This window comes from Balaenoptera physalus (assembly GCF_965194825.1).
Source record: "Balaenoptera physalus genome assembly, chromosome: 1".
NCBI classification, from domain to species: Eukaryota; Metazoa; Chordata; class Mammalia; order Artiodactyla; family Balaenopteridae; genus Balaenoptera; species Balaenoptera physalus.
The window spans coordinates 105,115,072-105,139,832 of NC_138882.1; the positions used below are offsets into that span (position 1 = coordinate 105,115,072).

Sequence of the window (24,761 nt, forward strand, 5' to 3'; positions counted from 1 at the left end):
ACTGGTAATTGCTGGCTTTGAAGATGAATTAAGGAGTCAGAAGCCAAGGGATGCAGGCAGTCTCGGGAAACTGAAAAAGTCAAGAAATATATTTTCCCTTACAGCCTCCAAAAAGGAATGCAGTCCCACTGACATCTTAATTCTAGACCAAGGAGACACAGTTCAAACTTCTGGCACCCCAAATTGTAAGTAATACATTTGTTTTGTTTTCGTTCACTATGTTTATGATAATTTATTAAAGCAGCCATAGGAAATATTCACCAGAGTTTCTTTAAAATACTTGTTATATTGATATTGAGAGAGAGAAAAAACGCTCTTCACAAAGATCCTAAGATTCAGGAAACTTGTAAGCCTGGAGACACCCGGAGCCTTCTTTCCACCAAATGAAGAGAATGAAGGTAGCAGATGGAATTAAAAATTCTAAGAATCCAATCCAAACAAGGTGGCACATCTAAGACAGCAAACTCTAATGACATTATTTGTAGCCTGGATTTTGCGTTTATGTGAATCAGTATATTCTTTTTTATCTTGAACTTGTTTTAGTTAAATTTTTGCAACCTTTAGCAGAAAGAACCCTTTACAAAACACCATCTACAGTTCTTTGACTATGCCTTTACCTTCTGAAAAATGTCTATACATACTTAAAGTTTTAGCTCTACTCCCCTCCCTTGTTAAATGTTCTCTGACTCTCACAAGTAGAATTTTTGCCACTTCTGTGCCTACTATAAAGCTACATTGTTAAAGTTAGTATATCGTGAAATTATTTGAGTGACAAGGTAAATTAAGATTTTCCTTATGCTTTCCATGTCCTCACCCTTACTTGAAAATGATTCTTAATCATAAGAATCTTTTCTAATGTAACTCAGATAAAAGAGAGATAAGTGCTGCTTTAATGATTTAAGGCCAGAATACTAGTTCATAAGAAATAAAGCCAATGTCACTTTAATCAGAGGAATATGAATTTTTCAGGGAAACACAATGAGATATTTGGGAAGGAATTCCATCCATGCTTGATTAGATATTTTTGATTTTTGATGGACCAGAGTAAAAGTAGCTTTGATAGTAAATCAAATAACTTGTCTTCCTTGTCTCTCCACAAATCTCTTCATCAATGACACCATAGCTTAGAACCTGTGCATTCATGGGTGCACACGTGCGTGCACGCACGCACACACACACACATCTTCCTGGATAAGCCAGTGGACTGAAATAATCCTCCTCTCCTTTCTGGGAAAATATGAAAAGACACTGAGGTATTTTTTTACCTAAGAGTTTTCAGTATATGGGAGAGGGGAAAGTGTTAAAAAGAAATAGTACTAGGAGGGTAGTGATAGAATAGGGAAGGTTCAGTTTCCTGGGTGGTCTTCACAACAGACCCTCCATTGTCATGAGGCCTACATGAGGTACACATTTATACCTTTTGCATTTTGATAAAATAGGAAGCTATCGGGGATATGACACCTAGTTTCCTACCACCTCTCATATCCATACTGTGTAGTTTTTAAACAATCCTCCAAATCCCAAATTTTTAAAATAAATAACAAATCTTCAAAACTATTAGGAGCATATTAATTTCAAAAAATGGTAAATCAATATCGTTAAGTATATTCACATGATTATACAACAGATCTCTAGAACTTTTTATCTTTCAAAACTGAAACATTATACCCACTGAACAACTCCCATTTCCCCCTCCCCAAGCCCCTGGTAAACAGCATTCTACTTTATGTTTCAATAAGCTTGACTACTTTAGATATCTCATACTTAAAAGTAAAAAATACATGATCTCACTTACACGTGGACTCTAAACTAGTCCAACTTATAGAAGCAGAGTAGAATGGTAGCTGCCCAGGGCTGCGGGAGGGGCGGGGATTGCAGACACTGTTGGTCAGGAGGTACAAAGTTTCAGTTACACAAATTGAATAAGTTCTGGAAATCTAATGTGCAAAAATATGCCTATCATTAATGATACTGTACTGTATAATTGAAATTTGCTAAGAGGGTAAATCTTAAGTCTTCCCACCACATACACACAAAGAAGGAAATAGGTAATGACCTGAGGTAATGGATCTGTTAATTACTTGCTTGTGATGATTATTTCACAGTGAATACATATATCAAATCATCAAGTTGTACACTTTACATACATGCAATTTTGCTTTTGATTGTTGATTATGCCTTAATAAAACTGAAACAAAAAAAGAGAAAGAAGTGGAAGAGAGACCAGGCCTCTCCTTCTCTCTGTCATGTGAGGATGCATCCATGGGCAAGCCAAAAAAGAGACTTCACCAGGGAGCTGAATCAACTGGCACATTAATCTCAGACTTTTAGCCTCAAGAATTGTGAGAAATACATGTCTGCTATTTAATAAATAAATAAATACAATACAGTATTCTAAAAATCCAACAATGTTAGAAGGAGAAGCCCTCTACTCCTTGTAAGGTAAGTATCAGTAGCACCACTATCACTGTAGAGTGGAGGGCTTCAGGGAGTTTCCTGACATAGCTGACTAGACCACAAGGGATGACGTGTACCTAACCTACTTGTCAAGGAACAGCTGGAGAGACTCTCATTTCAATGGGTTTTACAATTGTCTCCGTTCTATCCACAAAGTATATTTATAGATAAATTCTAAGTTAAGAAAAGGAAGAGTCACTAACACCCAGGGACATTGGTTTACGTCTTTAACTACCCTAAAGACTATAGGCTCCTGGAGAAAAAAAAAAAAAAAAAGGGCTGTACTTATGTAATACTGCTTTTAAGTAAATTTAAAATAAAAGTTTTGAATCAGTCTGCATGGGCTGCCATAACAAAATATCACAGACTGGTTGGTTTAAACAACAAAAATTTATTCTCACAGTTCTGGAGGCTGGAAGTGAAATATCAAGGTGATGGCAGTGTTGATTTTTGGTAAGATCTTACTTTCTTAGCTTGTTGCAAGCTTCCGTCTCACTGTGTCTTTACATGGTCTCTCTTCTGTGTGCACGTACTCCTAGTGTCTTTTACTCTTCTTACAAGGACACCAGTCCTATTGAATTAGAGCCACATCCTTATGACCTGATTTAATTCTGATTGCAACTTTAAAGGCCTTATTTCAAAATATAGTCATATTGGGGGTTAGGGCCTCAACATATGAATTTGAGGAAGAACAATTTACTCCATAACAAGCTTCAATTAAAACATAAGTTGAAAGTTTAAAAACCACCTTTAATTATGAAGCTAGAAAAATTCCCATAAATGTCAGCTTTAGATTGACATTTAACAGATGTCTTTAAATGCCAAATATTTTCTTGTTCACTAATTTTGGGCTGTTATGAGTAAAGCAATGGGCTAGCCACCTTTGGTTAAAGCTTGGAAACAAAATTAGAAAATTAAATTTATGAAGAAGATTTTCAAAAACTGAATTGTTTCACAAGAAGGTGCAGGTGATATGAAGTACCAAATGTGAAGCAGAAGCTAGTACCATTATGTATGAAAATGCCTGAAAGAAAAGGAAAGATTTTGAAGTTTAGGAAAAGGCAAGTTTAATACCTTTTTCTGATGAACAGGCAAGGACAACTTTGCTGTCTTTTTAATACCAATTGAGAAATTATCATATATTCTGATTTATACATATGTTATAGTGGGTGACAATCAAAAAAGCCTTATGGAGAATCATAAATAATTGTGTTCTCATTCTACAAAAATGCTAAGCCATAATCCTGTGAGTAGTTGCACTGAAACATTTTTACATATCACTTTCTACTAATTTGGAACTAAAGTATGCCGATTTGTGTTAATCAACAGATTCATATAATATTATTAATTCAAGATAATATTGATTACATAAATTGCATATTGATATCTGTAGACTGAATTTTGCCCACTAGAATGTAAAAGCCAACAGAACAAGAATATTTGTCTGTTTTAATTTTATTTGTTATTGCTGTATCCATAGCACCTAAATCAGCATCTGACATATTAAAGGTGCTTAGTGAATATTTGTTGAGTGGAATATTTATTTAATTTATGCATGAGTACTATCAGTAATAAGATTTTATTACGTTGTAAACATCATCCCAAAGGAAATTAGTAGAACATCTAACAGTGATCTAACAGTGACTTGGCATGTATCAATGAAAGAAAAAGAAATGTCAGGAGAGAAAGAAAAGACAAATGATAAAATTGAGAAAAAAATAGGAAAAATTGTTAGCATCAAATAACACGATGGAGACTTCCATGTAAAAAGTAATATGCTGTGGGAGGTAAGGTAGAGGTGTTAGGAAAGCAACCTGATGTCTTGTGGCTTGTTTTAGTTATTAGTTTCCACCTCAGAAAATTTTTAAGATTTTTCTCTGCTTTAAAACAAATAGAAAAATGAAATGATTTACATACAGCCATTTTCCTGGAGCTTAATATCTAGAAGGAAAGTAGTGAGAAGTGTTGTTGAAGAAGTGAGGGGAAAGCCACATTTCTTTTGATAGGATTTAACTAAAAAATCCAATCAATGCAAACTGGCATTCACTCATCCATTCATTCATTTCATTAATGTTACAGGTACATGCTGCTCTTTTATATTTTATTACCTAAGGCAATAGACATATTTATTTTATGTTGATATTATAATTACTATTAACAATCAAAGTATGCCACACTGAAGATAAATTGCAGACTCACCGAGTGCCTAGCAAACCTGTTTTCTCCATGGTTTATCTTGCACCGTGCACTATGTCCCATAATGCTGTCACCCTGCTCAGCTGCCTGTCTGAACTACTAGACAATGCCATGATGGAGTAGTCATGTCTATTTTGTCCCCACTGTAGAACTTGCTCATGGAAAAGTGATTGTCACAAATTATATGCTTAGTAACTATGTGATAAAGGAATTGACTGACCATTTTGAGAGTTCTGCTTAATGGGTATGCTGTAGTTAGATTGTGAATGGTCAAACAAATCATACCTTTTCTTGTGGTATCTGTGAGTCACAGACAATCAGTTGTGTGGTTGAAAGCATCAAAAGAAAATGTCAGAATATTAGAATATGAAACACAGATGCTATCATCTCTACAGATGGACAAAAACCAGAGTTGCTGTCAGGTTATTAGGACTACCATTGCAATCATGAGTAGTGTTCTGCTCTTCTTGCTGTGCATCTGCTAAGGTGAAAGTTTGTTTTACTTTCCTTTGTATCTTTAAATAATTCACCATTTACTGAGATTATATGAGTGTGCCTAGGGTCTCTATAACTTGTAAGACCCTAACTAGCAATTAAGTTTAACAAATATGCATCAAATGTTTTATTTAGTTTATTTTATTTTTACGTATTTTATTTAATGCCGTTTTAAGCTGTGTGTGTCTGCTCAAGACTTACATACTTATTGTCATATAAATATAATATTTACCTTGAGATTTCTTTGCACTGTAATAAAATAGTTCTTGTACTCTTACTGGCAAGCTAAATGTTTGAAACCCTTGTAACTAATTATAGAACAGTGCTCCTGATAGGATATGGTAAGGTGTGAGAGATGCTTTTATGTAAATAACATGATAGGTTTCTATTGGTGGACTATAGATATTGAAATTTATTAAAATGCCATTAAGCATAAGATTTATGTTTTGGGATTGCCCAATGGATGAGCATTTTATTACAAAATATTTTTGGTACTCTGGTAATTTACCCATCACCCACTCCTTGGAGCAGAAGCTTCCTAAATTTCACAATATAATAAACAATGTAACAGAGAAGGTCTTGAGTAATTTCTGACTATGTTATTCTGTCAGACTGACTTTTAATTGGCAGTGGCTAACATTTATTGATTAAATTTATAGATACCAAACCATAGATCCTTAAATATAATAATACATTTTAATATAAGGATAACAGCATATAGTTTTTACTAGTTACTATGTATAGTTCTAATATATGCTCATCTCATTTAATCTTCACATGTCCTAGAACGAGTTGTTATGGGCTCCATTTTAGAGTCATTTTAATAAATACTTAGAGAAAAAAGTCATACCTTTAGTTAGTGATAAACTTGGAATTCAAATGCATGTGAGTCTAAAGGATTGCTCTTAATCATTGTTGTATGCTACCTACCTTAAAGCTTTTTAAAATACTTTGGGGTTTATGAAAAGAAGAGCTCTGTATTAAATCCCTTTTAAAAAGTATTTACACTTGGGATTATTCTTTCTTGAGGACTCTTCAAGCAGTGATTACCTGCATGATTGAAACTATTTAGATGTTGTTAGCTTCTAACTAACTTTTCCCTATTGTAGTAGATTCAGTTTTATATTCTTCAGAGCACTAACTCTGAAGAATTTTTTCAAAAAAGTCCTGAAATCTAGAAGTTTGAAAAATATTTTGATAATATACCACTTCTTAAATATTCACCATGCACATGTTTTTAAAAATTAAAGGATCTTATAGTAAGAAAACATTTAATTTTGTTTATCTCAACACTTCCAATTTAATCTGTTTTTGTTTAATTTATTGAAATTCTTAGGTAATATTTTCTTAGAGATACAATGACAAATGTATGTTAAATTTGTTTATTTAAGGTTAAAAAGGAAGGGGAAGAAAGCCCTGGGGTAGTTTCCCATGTAAAATGTAATTTTCTAAAAATACACAGCTTTATTTCCAAATGGATACACTGTATAAAAAAAATAGATCGATAGATATCCTTTAAAATCTCTCTATTGAAAACTTCAAGAAATTAAAAATAGTGATAAAAGAAAAAAAAACCCCATTCATATTCTACATAAGAAAAATTTTCATTTGTAAGATGTGCTTTAAGTTTTTAAAAATAAGTACAGCTATTTATTTTCAAGTGACAATATATGTAACTTTTCTATTAAGGCTTCATGTGATGAATGATGTATGGATATAAAATAGTCATTACTCCTCCTTTAAAATCATATTTCTCCTCCTTATCTAAAATAACATGGATGTGAGGTGACCACATGAGTTAAATTACCAAAGGCACTATATACCATAAGTGGAATAGAGCGTTATTAAACAAACCCAAAAGGATATTTCCTTCTGCAGTCTCTTGTCAGCTCCAATGTCTCTCTCTGTTGCTTCTCCTTTTCTGCCCTTTCTCAAATCAATTCATTTCTATGCAAATGCTTGCATCTCTGTATGGAGGATATGTGATAAGAAACCAGACTTTTTCTATAGACAGGCTGCTTATTGAGTAATTCATCCATCATTTACTCAAACAGATAATCTATGACTACCATCATTTATTCATTCCCAGGGGTGTTTTCCCACCTGAGGCAAGGACACTATTTTAATTTTGCTTTAGAGCTAGTGGGGACATCTCTGCTCTATCATGGTCAACAGCTCCACTTTGCATGTAATGTTCCAGGGGCAATCTTACTTGAGAGACTTCTAAATATTCTTTTGTCACAGAATGTCACTCATCTTCCATGTTCTCTGATTTATCCAATCTTAGCCATCTTTTTGAAATGCAGCTTCCTTGGCTGCTGCAACGCATCCTTATTCTGTTAATCTATATCAGACCAGCTGTCACTTAAAAGTTCACCTTTGTCTTATAGTTTTCCTGAAACAAATGATAAATATCTTGAGCACAGATACTACTTCTAACATGTATTCTGTTCTCAACACTACAGTATTCTCAGCCCATAATAGATATCCACTAAAGATTTGCTGAATTGGAATTATTGAGGTTATTAAGAGAGATAATTACAGTGGGAGGAGGGTTACCTTAGTGAGAGGGAAGACCCAAAGTAAAATAATGAAGACCTGTTAAATTCATGAAGTTACATTATCTCATAAACGTATGACTTCAAAGAATGTGAGAGTTTCTGGTTGTACAGTCTATTAGGAGCCTAGAAAGTTTCTAATAGGAGGATCAGATGAGTTAGTAAAATATATTGTATTTCAATCACACAATTCTATGTCTTACAAAAAATAGCCCTGTTTTTGTTTTTGTTTTGTTTTGCATCTCAGATTCTACTATAGTTAATGCTCCTTTCAAATCAATTATTTTTAAAATGCTCACAACCTAATTCTTTATATGTCTAAAACAGTGTATCAAGCAGTTTTACTATTTGGTTAAATAGTATACTTTAAAATCGCAATTTAAAAATCTTTTCTGTATATCCTCAAGATATGTCTATAGAGGTAAATGAATTACTTACAACTCTAGTTAAGTGAACAGGCATTATTATTTATTCCTTCTACACATATTAAGCTAGGCATTGGGTATGAAAAAGTAAGCAAAGAGATTTAGTCCCTTCCTTCTGGAGATTATAATTATGTAAAGAATATATATAATAAATGATCAATCAAAAAAAAAAAAGAAGGAAATCAAAAAGGAATATATAAAAAGAAAAAAAACAAGAAAAAATAATAACCAATCAGCAATATAATTACAAACTATAATAAATCCTGTGAAAGGAGAGTGAGGTGCTAAGAGATTAAATAGGGGGAACCTGTTTTGGATTATAGTGTTTTTCTAAGAGACTTATTTTAGGAGGTGACATTTAAGCTAAGACAAAAGATGAGAAAGAACCATTATATGAATGAAAGAACATTCCAAATTGAAGGGGGAAAAAAGTCTGTTAAAGAGAACCTAAACCAGGAAAGGATGTTTAGTATATAATGCAAAGGGGAATAAGGAACAGAATAAAGCTAGAGAAATTGGCAGAGGCCAAATTGTAAGAGGATAATAGGCTAGGATAAGTACAATGGGGAGCCATTAAAGACTCTCAAGCAGGGAAGGAACAATGTTAGTTTAAGTTTTAAAAAGATAACAAGCTGCTATGTGGAAAGTATTAGAAAGGAACAAGTATGGAACAGACTTCATGTTCTTGAAAGCTTTCTCCATATAATGGAGAGGGTTCTCAGTGACAGTCATGGGCCCATATACTTCAGATTCAGCATCCATAAATCAAATGTCACAGAAGAGCCAATTAACCCCTTCCAGTTCCACCTCTGCTCTAGCACCCAATTGACACCTCCATCAATGTCATGTAATTGCGGCAACAGTGGATAAGAACTCTTGATTTGTTTCCCTTAATTTTATTCTTTCTTGATTTTCATAATATCACTGTTTACTCAATTATTGTCATTCTTCTATATATTTCTCTTCTTTATACTCTGAGTACCCTATGCTGACACCTTAAATATTGATGCTTTTCCACCTCAACCCACTTTTGCCATGCTCATTTTCAGTGTTTTTCTCTGAGTATGCCCATCTATTTTCACAACTTTAAATTTTCTCATATTTACTCAGTGAAATACTGTCAAGTACCAGGAACTATTCTAGGCACTATGGATACAATTAACTAAACATTCATTTAAATCTATCTATCCATCTACCTATCTACCATCTATCTACCTATCTACCTAATCTTTTCATCTACTGATGCCTCTCAAATCTAGATCTCTAGACTACAACTCTCTCATAAGAGGTTCTGTCTACTGGGCTTCAGACTTATATATACAGCTTCTTTCTATGTTTGCCTAAACATCACACAGACACTGCTTAACTCAAGATAGCCACACAAAAATCCTCTTTTTCCTTAAATGTGTTCTTCCTCATTTTCCATCTCAGCAGTTGGTACAGCCATCCATTCAGACCCCAGGGAGAAATTTTTCTTTCCTCCCTCTCTTTCACTTTTCACCCTTCAATCGGTCACCAATATTTTCAGTCAAAATTAATTTTGAAGTTAATTCAAGCCTCCATCATCTATTGCTGTTCTATTGCTATGATTTCCAGACTTGTTTTCCTGATTCCAATTTCCTTTCCTTTAAATCAGACTTCTTCATCACTGCCAGAGGGCTCCATCTAAAAGGCCCTGGCGGTCCAGTGGTTAAGGCTCCATGCTTCCACAGCAGGGGGTGTGGGTTCTATCCCTGGTCAGGGAACTAAGATCTCGCATGCCACTCGGTGTGGCCAAAAAAATTTTTTTTTAATCTTAAAATAAAAAGGATGGGGGCAGATCTGATTACCCTATTCCTCCTCTTAAAACTATTATTTCGTCATAATAATTCAAGTAACTTAGTATGACATAGGTTATCTGACCACCACCTCTACCTCCTCTCCACATCTAGCCTCATTTCTTCCCAACTGCCCTCAAGCATTTTATGCTCAACATTTTCTCCTGACATTGCCTGGGCTTAGGATTTTTTACTTTCCATTACCCCTTCTTTATCTGAAGAACAATTTATCATGCTTTAAGACAGTTTCTTCCCAGAAGGCTTTTTTGAAACTTTGAGTGTGGATTAGATGCTTCTCCTCTGTGCACCTATTTATGTATTCATTCACTCATTCACTTATAACGTCCTTTACTAACTCTTCTGTCTGCTAGTACTTGACACCTGCCCATGTGTTATTTTTCTTGATAGGACTTATGAGCCATGAGAGGGAAGGAACCACATCTTATTTACCTTCCTCTTTCTAGCACTAATTTAGTGCCTTACACAACATATGTTTACTTAGTGAGTGAATAATTTACATCTTCTCTTTCACGCTTAAATATTTCAAACAAATATCCATACACACTCTATTATAATGATAGTGTGTGTTTGAATACTCCTTTAAATTTATGAAATGCTTTTACATTTATCATGTTTGATCCAAGTCACTCTATAAAGAACAGTAATAGGTTTTGATATTCCCATTTTAGTAACAGGGAAAGTTGAAGTTTAGAGAGTTTTATTCAAGGTCAAACAGCTAGTGATGAACTATAACTCTGAATATAATTTTTTTCCAACAGACCACACTGCCTACTCACTGTAGTGGGAACACAGCCTCCTTGATCCCCTCTTGCTGAAACATGCTAAACACATTTCCTAACCCAGGAGAGCCTAACCTGGTGAACGCAGACACCTTTGTTCAAGTGAGCCTGACCTTTTTCCCTTGAGCTCCAGACCTGTATTTCTAGCTACCTGCTTAATATCTCTCTCCTTGTATGTGCCACACCACTTCAAAAGCAACATGTCTAAATCAAAATATATCTTTCCTCTGCTCCCACAGCCTCTGACTCCCACCCAAACTAGTTTGTCCTTCAAGTTTTATGATTTCTGTCAATGCTATTTTGCCTTCAGGATTTGGAAATTAATGTTACAGCTGTATCTAGCTATTCATCTCTTGAAAATAAGCCTCTTTACTGATAAATTGTCATTATTTATTGAAAACCTGCCAGACTATCATTCATCCCTTCAGGGCCTTACTGAACAGAGACATTTTAGAGAATTAAATATGGCATACTGAAAATAGTACTCTCCCCTTTGCATAATTAGATTTAGGCATAAAAACATTTCAGTGACACCCGAAACTGATAAAAGGTGAAAATCTCTAACAATGAAGAGATTACTTTCATTATTTCAATGACTTTTTAAGTGAAAAGTATGGTACTATTATCTTTCATCTTGTTTTTATTTCAGTTAATTTTCTTTATAATGAGGAGGGCAATGATGCCATCTGTTTTATTTCTATTTATTCCTATTTTTGCTCCATGTGTGTCAGTCATTTAGCTACACTAATGGAACCAGGGCAAAAGAGATTCCCTTCTGGATTTACCAAGTTTTGTAGTGGTGAGTCAGCTCTCCCTGTATTCTAACAGCTTTCTTGTTATTTTAACATCTGCTTAAAACCATTCAATAGATTAAAATGTAGTTATTAACCTAAAATTATCTTTAAAAAAACCAGAAAGTTTAAAATAAGTTCAAAATGTAAATCAAGTAACCAACTCAGTAAAGCACACCTAAAATATATTGCTGTGTAAGTAAGGCATAAACTATATGAATCAAATTGTTCTTAAGTGGTCTTTGAGTTAGATTTTAGAAATAAAATCTGAAAATCACCTCAGTGGCTAAAATTGAAGAGAGAAGGCTGAAGATTCTAGGGCAGGATTTCTCATAACCTGGGTCAGATAGACATTGTGATGTAACACACAGATCCCATTCATGGAAGAACTTGTCGCCCCAGCTGTTGGGAGGGCTGTCATCAACAGGCTTTAGCCATCAATCCCTTCAGAGATTTCCTCGGCTGCATGGAGGCCTACAGCCACTGCTTCCTGGGAAACACATTCAATTTGACTGATCAATACAGAAGGGCCCAACTCCTGACAGGACTGAAGGGCCATTCTAGCTCCTGAGTGCGATCACTCCCATATGATTCTGATTGGCTGAAGCTCTGTTGGTTCTGCATCACAGCTCAGCTTCTCCCTCTGCCCTATCTTGCATCTTTACCTTCCTTTTCATAGATACTGCTTCCTAGCAAATACCCTGCACACTAAACTGTCGGCTTCCCCCATCACAACCCAAAGTGGAACACAGGGCTCCAAGGAATCTGTGAGCCCTCTCAGTTTACATGTACATTTTTTAATTTTGTATGTATATGTGAATTTTCCTGATAGTTTTTTCCTAGGTGGCCTTTGTATCAAAAAATATAAGCACAATTGTTCTAGTGTGTTGAAGATCATCTGATTACCAAGAAAAGACAAAATGTGCCAGTTTTAGCCTTTAAATTAATTCTAAGAAATTCTGCACAACTATTGCACACATATCACTCATTCAATATCTCTTACATTATGAATGGGCAAAAATGAAAATAAATCAATGAATGCTTAAAAGGCAAATACCACCCTGCTAGGGTAAAAAGAGAAATGATACACCTTGAAAAAACAGAAGACTATTTTTTATGACCAGCAGACTGTTTCAGGCCACCATTTTCATTTTTATAATTTTTTAAAAGGATAGATGAAAAAACACGAAGGTAATGATGCCCCCTGAAAAAAAAATTTAAAGGATTGTGATACACTTTTGAAATTGTGTGCATGAGCTCTTGCCTAGAGCCCTGATGAATCTTTTTTCAAATTCATAAAGAAAGTCCCTCAGGATATTTCACAGTGTGAGGATACACAGTCTCCTTTCCTGACAGGTCATTATTGAATATCATGCTGGGTTTGAGTACAGGGCTGGTGAGAGGCTTCTCTCCCTGCTTCTTCTGTAAATGTATGTGAGGTTCAAGCTTTGGAATCTTAAATGTCCAAGAGAGCTCAAAAGGTACCTGGTGATTGATTTGCACTACAGGACAGAGTTGACACAAGAATTGCAGTTGAGTTCAGCAGGATTGCAGTCAGAGTCCTTGGCAAAAGTCACATTGTATGAGGTAGATCATCATGTGGTTAAGACCAACTGCTGCAGTTTTTATGACTCAGTTTTTTCTATGCAGTTTTTTTCATGTACTGGGTAAGGTTTTTGTGTTTCCCTTTTTAAATTTTGTAATTAAAAGCAATGTCTTCAAAAGGAAAAGTTTAACAGCAAAAGAACATATCTGACTAAAGAATGGAAACCAATATAGGGTAAGTAAAACCATAGGGAGGCATATGTTGTGTGTCTAATTAGTCTACAGCCTTCTAAGTTGAGATACATCATAGGAGAGATTGTGCTTGGAGCAAAGCTCCTTCCTTTAATAACGGCATACTTTTCAATCATTAAAATATTAAAGTCCTAGAAAATGTTACACCACACAATTCATGATTTCACTTTATATAGTTACGAAGTCTCTGGGAAAAAAAAAAGTATATTTTTAAATTCACATTGTTTTAATAAATTTAATAACTTTTGTCCTCCTACTTTGCTCATTGTAAGAAAAATTTAAAATACAAAAACTATAAAGAAGTGAATGAAAATCACTTAAAACCTCATTACACAAAAGGGCACAATCCAGACTACTGAAAATGCGCTACTAGACCCCGAGGTAGCCTAAATCCACTGAAATTGTTATAAAATGTCAAAAAAAAATTTAAATTGTTGAAAGCCAACAAAAATTTAGGTTAACTAAATTTTGAAATAAATTAACCACATTTTTTCAGAGTTACCTCACATTATTTTTTGTTTGTTTAATATGCAGCAAGCACAGGTAAGCAAAGATAGTTGTCTCAGAGAATTGATTTAAACTGAAACAAAAGCTAATCAAAACCAGATAACAAAAATGATTCTAAGGGTTTTGGTGTAAACATTCAAATTCAAAATCAAACTCTATTGACATTTCAGTCATATTTGAAGTTTATTAAAATCTTCATGGAGCTTCTTTACATTTGCCAGTAATATTTCTTGCTAAGTTTTGATCCCTAATATTGGTCTGGACAGGGAAGAATATGAGGACTCTGTGCTCAAAGCTCTTAAGTCTTGAAAAATTATAACCAAACCTTCTATACCTGATGGCTATGTGCTTCATTCCTAATATTGAAGGGGGTTTTGTGTGACTTTTTGTTTCATTTTGGTTTTGCTTTTTACCCTCAGGGTTGGTTTTTATTTACAGAAATGAATATTCAGAAGTTTAATCTTTAAAAAGTCAACTAATTAAATTTATAATTATAAAAACTTAGTTCATTTTTAGGCTTTTAATCTTAAAGTTTACTTTAAGTTTACTTTCAAGCTCAGTTTATTTACCTTATTCTACTTATAGGACTAGAAAATTCTCAAATTGTTTTAAAGGCCTTTCAATAATTCCTAGTCCCATTTACAAGCTTAGTTATAAACATTTTAGCATTTTAAATCAAAGTTAAAATTTTTTAAATTTATTTTCTTATACTTTTGTTTTCTGACTACAATTTCCCAACTGCTAAATACTTTTTATAAAGCTAATAAAGTAAATTTATAAACAAGAATTCTCTTAAATATTATTTTTAAAAATCTAGTCAGGTCTCAACAATAACCAAAAAACCATAAGCCTAAAATGGTTGGTTAATTAGGCATCTTAATATGAAAATACAGGGTTTTAAAATGAAATAACATAGTTGACCCCCTGGGATTCTAGTTTTCCAATATTCTTCAACACTAAAGGGACCAATAATAAATGTGCACCTAATTTTTACTAAAGAATATTAATGCTATGAGTTTTTAATCTCTTAAATGTTTCCCTATTCAATTTTAAATCTTTCTGGCATTGAAAAATGCTTTGCCCTCCATTCCTATTATTATTCTTCAAATTTGGAAGGTTAACTCTTCAAACCTACCATATTTATATATCAACTACATTTTAACCATATCGTTGGATTCATCTACATCTATAGCTCCCACCTGGCTTGATTGGATTTTGCATTTCTTTTATCTCTGGAGGGCTGGCATGTAGACCTCGGCCTGTGGGATCACAGGAGGCTAAGCAACCCAAGCTGGGCAGCACAGTCAGGTCTATTCCTAGGCCCACCCCAAGTAGAAGGGATGAACTTGAGGGCCCATCAGAATCTTACCAAGTAGGGGGATGTGGAGCCTAGCCCTGAGTGGCAGAGGCCGGCTCTCAGCTTTCATCTGCCCTCAGTCAACCACTCCAGGGACAGCTTCCTGTTCGAGTCCAACAAAGGGGGGAGAAAAACAGCAACTTACTTCTGGACATAAGTAAATACAGTTGCTCCCCAAAGCAAAACATTTTTCTATTTGAATGCAAGGAAACTGCATTATTTCGTATACTTCCTAAGACTATACAACTCTTGGGATATTAAAATATTTGGCTCAATTTGGCTCAAATGTTTCTTTGTACTCTATTAGGCCCAATGTATAATGTGTTTCCTCAGAAACAAGCATTTCCCATTTCTCTGATGTTGATGCTATACGAAGAGAGATAACAAAATATGACTGTCAGGATAGCCTTGCCTAGAACAGTCCATGCTGAGTTCCTTTCTTGTTTGAATAGACTACTAATTCAACACAGGTAGCTTCTAGGAGGGAGGTGGACTCAAAGAGGATAATAACATAGTTTTTACATTAGGATTTGAGATTCTCAGAGTTTGGGGTGGCTAATTGCTGGGAACTTTTTGACCCTGCAATGTGATAAATTATCCTGAAGATGAGATACAATATTGGTGGCAGCAGCACCAGCAGAAAACATAAAACTAGGGTTGCACAGCTTTTGGAAAGCCTCCTATTAATAGCTTCTTATTATCATCATCTTCTAAAATACCATCTCACTTGCATATTAAACAGAGAAATAGTCCTTACAAATATGCTTTCTCCCATTTTTCTTGAAACACGTGTCTCTTTTGGTATATCTTTCATTCATCAATTATTGATAGAATACAGATAAATATTTCTCTTTTACCAGAAAAAACAAATAGTCCATGCTTAATGATAAATGGCAACTGAAAATCCATCTCTAGGAAAAGGAGACGATAAGGTTCCATGGAGTCGGAACTAACTTGGAAAGTATACATCCCTCTTAACAAAGGACCCATCATGCAGCTCTAGACAACACTTCTCATGTTGGACTACAAACTCGACATTGTCAAAGATTTGGATCTTTATGTAAAATTGCCCTATTTCAAATCATTAGTTCAAATTTTCAAAGAACTGTATTCAGGTTAAACCAAACACACCAGTAAGATTTATTAGGTCCTAAGTAGCTAGTTTGCCTTTGATTGATAGTTTGTCCGATTCAATGTGTTACAGCCTTTCTAACACGCATTATCTTACTGCCAGGAGGGTCCACTTGCCTGAGTTTGTAAAATTCTGTAGTAGTCATTTCTCTAAGTTGGGATTTCAGCTTTCATGCTTTTGCTAAAACTCAAACCTTCTTCTCTCAGATAGTATAATAAATCATTTTAAGCTAATATAAATAATCTTATGCCTCATTATCAATAATTGGAAAGTTCTTCCCTCATTCTCTGATTGGCTAATTTTAATTTCCCATCCTTTAATAGCCAGATCAAATGTCACCTCCTCTGTGAAGGGTTTTTAACATCAACATTAAGCATTTTTTTCTTCTTCTCCCCACACTCAGAGACTCTATATATCACCTCAACTATGGCATATTGCCATGAAATTAACATGTCCCGATCAGCCTACTAGTCCAAGGAGGAATAAAAACATGTGGAGCAGACCTGAACTCAACCTCAGCTTGAAGCCAAATCAGGCTGAACTCAGGCAAAATGAGCCTGCTCCAACCAATCTGCAGAAAGGTGACTGATGAAAAAGTTATTTTACATTTCTGTGTAATTTGTTATATAGCAGTATTATGGCAATAACTAACTAGTACACTTTATCATAATGGTTAAGGGATCTTTTGAGAGCATTGTGTTCCTGGATATGTGAACACTAAAAGAAAAGTCTAATTTTCAGAGAAGAGAAGAAAAGGAAACCAAAAATACTTTCCTCTTAATAATTTTACTTGAAGTTACTCTGAGAAGAAATAACTGCTCATTTTGAGCAGATATATAAGTAATCCTTGAAGTGTGTAAGGTTACTACTTATTATTCTGAAAGGAGTATTCGCAATTTAAAAAAAAATCTGACAATCGTTACTCACTTTCCAGATTGAACAAACACCTTTAAAAGTATGTAATTCCATCATGCAGTACACATTTTTGAGCCCCATACTAAACACTAAATATAAAATGAAATAAAGAGATACAGAAATATGTTGTCGGGTACAGAGGAGATCATGAGTTCAGTTAAGTAATGTCCATGAATAGATTTTGAGTAAGCTTTGGCTATATGAATTTAGAGCACAGAATGTGACTGGGTATCTTTAGTAGTCAAGTAGTAGCTGAAGGCAAAGGTTGTACATCATCTTCCAGGAAGAAATTATAGAGGAGAGGAAGATAAAGCTGAGGATAGAACTCTGGATAACACTAATATTTAAATGTTGGGCAAAAGAAGGTGAACACATAAATGTGAGCAAGGACTGCCACAGAAATAAAAGGAAATTTGGAATAATTATTGTCATGAAAACCAAAGAAGGAGAAAATTTCAATTAGGAGTAGTCAACAGTGTCAAATATTTAAGAGAACATGGCTATAACAAGGGCAAATTTTCACTCGATTTGGAATTAGGAATTCATAGATGATTTCAATTACTGAAATTTCAGAAGAAAGAAAGGCAACAAGCCATATTACAGTGGGTTGAAGACTGAATGGACTGTTTAACAGCAAAAACTTCCAGTGCAGATAGCACTTCTGTATGTTTGACTATGAATGGAACTGGGATTAAAATGCATCTGTTTAAATCCTACTTTGCCCTCACTTGTTCATGAATATTCTATTGAGTTATCTTTAGTGTCTTGATACATAAAATTTTTATTTTGTTTCTATACTATTTTTTTAAGTATTTTTTATATAGACAATAGCAGTTTTTTGGAGAAATTCCTATAATTATCAGAATCACTCCATATTGCATCATATCTAAAGAACCTCATTCAAATTCCTGGGTCTACACTTAGTAAAATGTATGTTCTTAGATAAGCTACCTAAATTTTCTAAGCCTCCATTTCCTCAGATGATAAAAAAGCTAATATTTTCCACCTCATTGATTGTATGTAAGGATTAGATAAAATACAAAAATCTCATAGGACTAACACTAAGTAAATATTTAATAAATGGTGACTGTCATTATCATTGTTATTATTAATATTAACAAAGTGCAAAGAATATTATGCAACATTTGCTTACATTTTAGAGTCATAGAGTGAATGATTTTCTTTGGTAAGAGTAGCAGTGGAAATCACAGTCACCTAGACAAAAGTACAGATTATTATTTTTTCACAGACAAGAAAGTAAGAGATATAATTTAATGAGTAAAATAATTAGTCTTTTAGTTTGGATAAAAACAGAGCAAGTGAACGTTTAATTTTAATTATTTAATAGCAATACAAATTGACTAAGCATTTTTCCTATTAAAATTATTTGCTTTATTAATTGAAAACTCTTTTAAAATTTTATTTTATTATGGTAAGAACATTTAGAAAGAGATCTGCCATCTTAACAAATTTTTTAGTGACAATAAAATACTGGTAATTGTAGGGACAATGATGTACAGCAAATATCTAGAACTTATTTATCTTGCATAAGTGAGACTTTATGCCTGTTGATTAGCAACACTCTCAGTTTCTCATGCCCCAGCCTCTGGCAAGCACCATTCTACCCTCTGATTCTATGAGTTTAACGATATTTGATACTTCATATAAGTGGAATCAGGCAGTATTTGTCATTCTTGTACTGGCTTATTTCAGTTAGTAAAATGTCCTCAAGATTCATCCATGTTGTTGCATATTGCAGGATTTCCTTCATTTTTAAGACCAAATAATATTCCATTGCATGTGTATACCTCACTTTCCTTATCTATTCATCCATTCATGAATATATATGTTGTTCTCACACCTTGGCTATTGTGCTTCAGTGAACATTGGCATGCAAAACATTGGAAAGATTCTGATTTTTTTTTTTTGGTGGGGGCAGGGGTAAACACCCAGAAGTGAGATTGTTAAATCATGTGGTAGTTCTATTTTTAACTTTTTGAAGAATCACTATACAGTTGTCCATAGTGGCTGCATCATTTTACATTCCCATCAAGGGTGTGCAAGGGCTTTCATGTCTCTGCATACTCGCCAAAATTTGTCTTTTTTTAAAAAAATATTTGCCATCCTAACAGATGTGAGGTGATACATCACTGTGGTTTTGATTTGCATTCCCCTGATGACTAGTGCATTGAATATTTTTTCATATACCTGTTGGCCATTTGGATGTTTTCTTTGGATAAATGTCTACTCAAGTCTTAGCCCATTTTTTAATCAGGTTATTTATTTATTTATTACTATTGAATTATAGGAGTTCCTTATATATTTTGGAAATTAATCCCTTATCCAATATAATGTTTGTGAATATTTTCTCCCATTCATTGCCTTTTCACTTTGCTGATTGTTTCTTTTGCTGTGCAGAAGGTTTCTAATTTGATGTAGTTCAACTTTTTATTTTTGCTTTGTTATCTGTGGTTTTAGTGTCATCTCCATGAAATCATTGCCAAGACCAATGTCATGAAGGTTTTTCCTGTGTTTTCTTTTAGGAATTTTACAGTTTCAGGTTTTACATTTAGGTCTTTAATCTATTTTGAGTTGACTTTTTTGTATGATGTAAGATGAGTCAAATTTCATTCTTTTGCCTATGAATATCCAGTTTTCCCAGTACCATTTGTTGAAGAGACAATCCTTTCCCCGTTGTGCATTTCTGCCTCTCTTGTCAAAGATCAATCAACCATGTATGCATGGATTCATTTCTGGGCTGTCTATTCTGTTTTGTTGGTCTATATGTCTGTCTTTATGCCAGTGCCAAACTGTTTTGGTTATTGTAGTTTTATGATATAGCTTGAAATCAGGAACTGTGATGTCTCCAGCTTTGTTCTTCTTTCCCAAGATTTTCTTTGCTATTCAGAATCTTTGTGGTTCAATATGAATTTTAGGATTTTTTTCTATTTCTGTTAAAAAATTTTTAAAAACCTGCCATTGGGATTTTGATAGGGATTGCATTAAATCTGGACCACTAAGTAGTATGGATATTTCAACAATATTGTCTTATCCATGAACACAAGACATCTTTCCTTTTTTTTTTGTATATTCTTTATTTCTTTCATCAGTGTTTTGTAATTTTCAGTGTTTAAGTCTTTTACTTCCTTAATTAAGTTTATCCCTAAGCATTTTATTCTTTTTGGTAGTATTGTAAATGAAATTGATTTCCTAGTTTCCTTTTCAGATAGTTCATTTTTAATGTATAATATACTACTGATTTTTGTATGTTGATTTTGTATCCCACCACTTGACTGAATTAGTTTATTAGTTCTAACATTTTTTTGTGGAGTCTTTGGGTTTTTCTATGTACAAGAGCATGTCATCTGCAAATAGGGACAATTTTACTTCTTTTTTCCATCTTAGGTGAATTTTGTTTCTTTTTCTTGCCTAGTTGCTGTGGCTAGGACTTCTGGTACTATGTTGAATAGAAGTGTCAAGAGTGATCAACCTGATCTTAGAGAAAAAGTTTTCAGTTTTTTCCCATTGTTTACAATATTAGCTGTAAGCTTTTCATATACAGCCTTTATTAACAGGGCATTTTTAAGGCACATTTAGATAATACTTAGAACAAAGAGAAAACTTGAAATTCTCCTAAATTATCCTCTGATTATTACTGATTAATAACTTGCATACATTTTTAATCTAAAGATAGAATCAGTCCTTGTATTGATTTTTTTTCCCAAAGTCTAAAGCAAGATTTTAAAAAAACAGATAAGAGGCACCAGTCCCAATTTAACTAGAGATGGAAATGAAAACTGTGCTCTGCAAAAGGGCTTAGACTATAAAGTTACTAGCAGGTGCAAATATGAGGGCAAGCAGTTTTCTGGCATCATTCATTTCAATTCAATATTATATTAGTTAAATATTCTTTATACAATCTTTTAAGTAACATTTTCTTGTTTTAAACATTGATGCCTGTGTTTGTTTTCTATTGCTGTATAAACAATCTTAGCCATTTAAAAAATATACATTTATTATCTCACAATTTCCATGGGTCAGGAGTCAGGGCACAGCTCAACTGCGTCCTCTGTTCAGGCTCTTATAAAGCTGCAATCCAAGTATCAGCAGGGGCTGCAGTCTCATCAGAGGCTCAAGTGTAAGTCTTAGTTTTCAACATATCTACAAAGATTAAATTGTATTCTTTTTGATTAGTCATGGTTTTTAGGAATTTATAAAAATCTTTCATAAATTTTAAATATTACAATTATTATTGTTGTTAATGAGAGAGAAACTTAACAAAACCATCATGTTCAAAATCACCTAACTCTTTGAATTTGTATTTGTTTCTTTATTTCATCACCTTATTCTTCAGTCATTAAAGTTTTGTCACCACTTTATATTCTCAGTCCAATTTCCTACTCTACTTTGAAATTATTCAAGGGACAGAGTTTCCACTATTTCTTGAGAAGCTATTTGGCACTGTAAAATAGCTCACACTTAAGAATTTTTCTCCTTATTCTGTCTAGTTTTTCCTTTGCTCTGTCTTGTCTCATTACATCTCCACACCTTCCTGCAATATCACATTGCAGGCTTTTATCTAATTTTCAATGCACTGTCATCTGTTCATCCTTTTTTTAGTTCTCCTGTTTATCAAGCAGTTCTTTCCCAAAGAATCACTTTGCTTTGGAATCTATGTGCCAGGTGTATGATACTAACTTGCAATGCTGCCAGATGAATCTTGTTTAATTTTCTTTTTAACCTTGCTTTAAATTTATAGAACAGCACATCAAAATGTGTTGAACAGCAGGAGTAAAACACTTTTTTTTTGTGGAGAAAAATAGAAAAGCACATATATAACCTATTTTATTTATACATAAACATAGAGCTGCTCTTCTACAGGTGGTTGTCTGCAGATGATTACCAAGAGGAAGGTACTAGAAGATAATGGAAATTAATATACTCAGCACAGCAGGAAGCATTTAGCCTTTTAGATATACTTTAGGAAGAATCTCTTAATGGATGTGCTTGCAAAGTGTGATTCTGAACAGCAAAGCAAAAGCTAGCATCACCAGTATTGAGACAATGTCCCACTTCATGCATCCAAAAGCTAAAATCTAACAGATATAACTCTAACTCTTAAAATCACAAAATTCCTTTTATAAATTTCCAAACATAGAGAAGAGTATTCTCTGGAAGAATGAGAAATTTTTTTCTGTTTGTTTTCATCTGAAACCTATTTTATATAATATTAGCTTTTGAAAATACCTTTATGCATACACATTTGAATAGTTTAAAATTTTTTTAACTTAATAAATAGCTATCTGATACAATTCCCTTTTGTTTAAAACCTGAATATTTTTAAAGTTGACAGTAATAACAAGAACTAAATCTTATTTGTTATGAAGGCAAGAGTTTAAATATAATGCCTGGTGCCAAAAATCAGGTAAATAGGTCAAAATAAAAAAAAATATATACATAGTGTGTATGTTTTCTCCAGTGCCTGGTAATAATATTCAAGGACAATATGACCAATTTAATTAGGAATATGTTATAGTAAAAGAGAATCTAATAAATTTTTATCCAAGAAAATAAATGTTCTCTGTCATGATTTTGGCAAGTTTATCCAGATCTGTTTAAATACTCCCAATGACTCAGATTCCCTTACTTCACAAGACCATTTCTTATAGTGTTGGGTTGTTCTATTTTTATATCTTATAAAATTTTATTTTTATAGAGAATAAAACTGCCTCTGTAGACAATCTATTCGTTGGCCCTACTTTCACCTTGGAACTATTAGTTATATACCTGTTTCTTACACATTACCTTCCTACAAATGTTTAAAAATTATTTTAACAAAAGAAATGTTCAAGTTAAATTCTAGAATTTTCTCCAGTAATTTCCAATATACACACAATCTTCTGCACACAATCTGGTTGGCCATTACCCTGATTATGAGTAGAGCTTAAAATCATGCACAGTTGCATAGGCTAAGATTACAATGCATATTCTTTTATGTTTTTGTTCTGTCAACTAAAACCTTATTTTACTTTCTGATATAAAGCTCTCAAGATATGTCTTTTGATTGTGAAATTTATACTTGACATTTTTATAACCTTTGTGCTGAATTTATTTAATTATTAGTTGTATAACTACTAGTGCCAAGCACTACCCCAGGTTCTGGAGATGTATTGCTGAGCACAGACACTCTGATGACCATACAGTCTCTAGAAACAGTCAAACATTAATAAAACAGTCACAACAATAAATATACAATTACAAACTGAGATAAATGCTCAAAAGAGAAAACCCAGTTTATTTCATGTGTTTATAGTTATTTTAATTTGTTTTTCTTGTTAGATTTGTTCTATACATCCACTTTGAGGATGTTTTTGAATCTGTATTATTTTATCCAAATTGTTAGTTATTTCTCTTAGCTTTTTTTATTAATAAGCATATGTATTCCCTTATGTCTTTAGGCAAATCATTTACCCATATTTACTTAAATAAAGATAATCACTTTATTAGAAAAATAAAATCAGTTTGAAAATCAGTTTCCATATCTAGTTAAAGAAAGTTAATCACATTGTCCCAGCCTTCAGCACAAGGCTATGATGAGGATTAAATGAGAGCTCACAAATGAGCTCTTTGTGAATTATAAAATGCTATGCAATGTCAGGCATTATTATTATTATTTCTTTTTTAAAGATTTATTGATTGATTGATTGATTGATTGATCGCTATGTTGGGTCTTCGTTTCTGTGCTAGGGATTTCTCTAGTTGCGGCAAGCGGGGGCCACTCTTCATCGCGGTGCGCGGGCCTCTCACTATCGTGGCCTCTCCTGTTGCGGAGCACAGGCTCCAGACTTGCAGGCTCAGTAGTTGTGGCCCACGGGCCCAGCTGCTCCGCGGCATAGAGGATCTTCCCAGACCAGGGCGCGAACCCGTGTCCCCTGCATTAGCAGGCAGATTCTCAACCACTGCTCCACCAGGGAAGCCCCAGGCATTATTATTATTCATCTGAGTTAATATACCAAAAACCAAAGAGCACCGTTTATGTAATTAAAGCTTGCATTAATCCATTAATCAATAAGCATTAGGTATATTTGCTCAACCAGTTAAAATGTACCCAAATGTGTTTGTATTTGGTCCAAGTTTCTCCCTTTTGGTCATAAAGATATTGTGACAGAGAGTCAAATGGCTTGTTGAAATCAAGGTATAAAATGTATATATTTCCCTGAATTTTCCATTTCATTCCTTTATCATTCATTCAGTGGGATGGTTAGTCAAAACCAGTAAACATTATTTTGGACCTCTTCTTTCACATCCTTCTCAGTAGTTTCACAACTCGTCAAAGAATCAATGGGAAAAATTCCTGCAAGCTTTACTTACTCCACTTTCTCTTTTCACCTTTCTTTACTTTATCTAATGTTTTTAAATTTTTTATGCAAATAGATAAGCACAGTACATGTTCCTCCTTTTTAGACTCTTTAAATTTTGTTTCCAATTTCAAAGGTAGCTCTTCTTTTTCTTTC

At 33.7% G+C, this 24,761-nt stretch overlaps 2 long non-coding RNA genes across 3 annotated transcripts in view; one reads left to right on the forward strand and one right to left on the reverse strand.

The window, feature by feature from the left end:
* Positions 1-24,760, reverse strand: part of LOC309656497 — a 34,031-nt gene extending 9,271 nt beyond the window's left edge. Inside the window, exons 1-3 of the long non-coding RNA XR_014261407.1 lie at positions 21,273-24,760; positions 18,401-18,462; positions 15,213-15,303 (exon numbers count right to left, since the gene is read on the reverse strand). This is a non-coding gene — a long non-coding RNA (uncharacterized lncRNA). The remainder of the gene's footprint in view (positions 1-15,212; positions 15,304-18,400; positions 18,463-21,272) is intronic.
* Positions 15,303-24,761, forward strand: part of LOC309656487 — a 42,843-nt gene continuing 33,384 nt past the window's right edge. For both annotated transcript variants that reach the window (XR_014261402.1, XR_014261403.1), the window contains exon 1: positions 15,303-17,910. This is a non-coding gene — a long non-coding RNA (uncharacterized lncRNA). The remainder of the gene's footprint in view (positions 17,911-24,761) is intronic.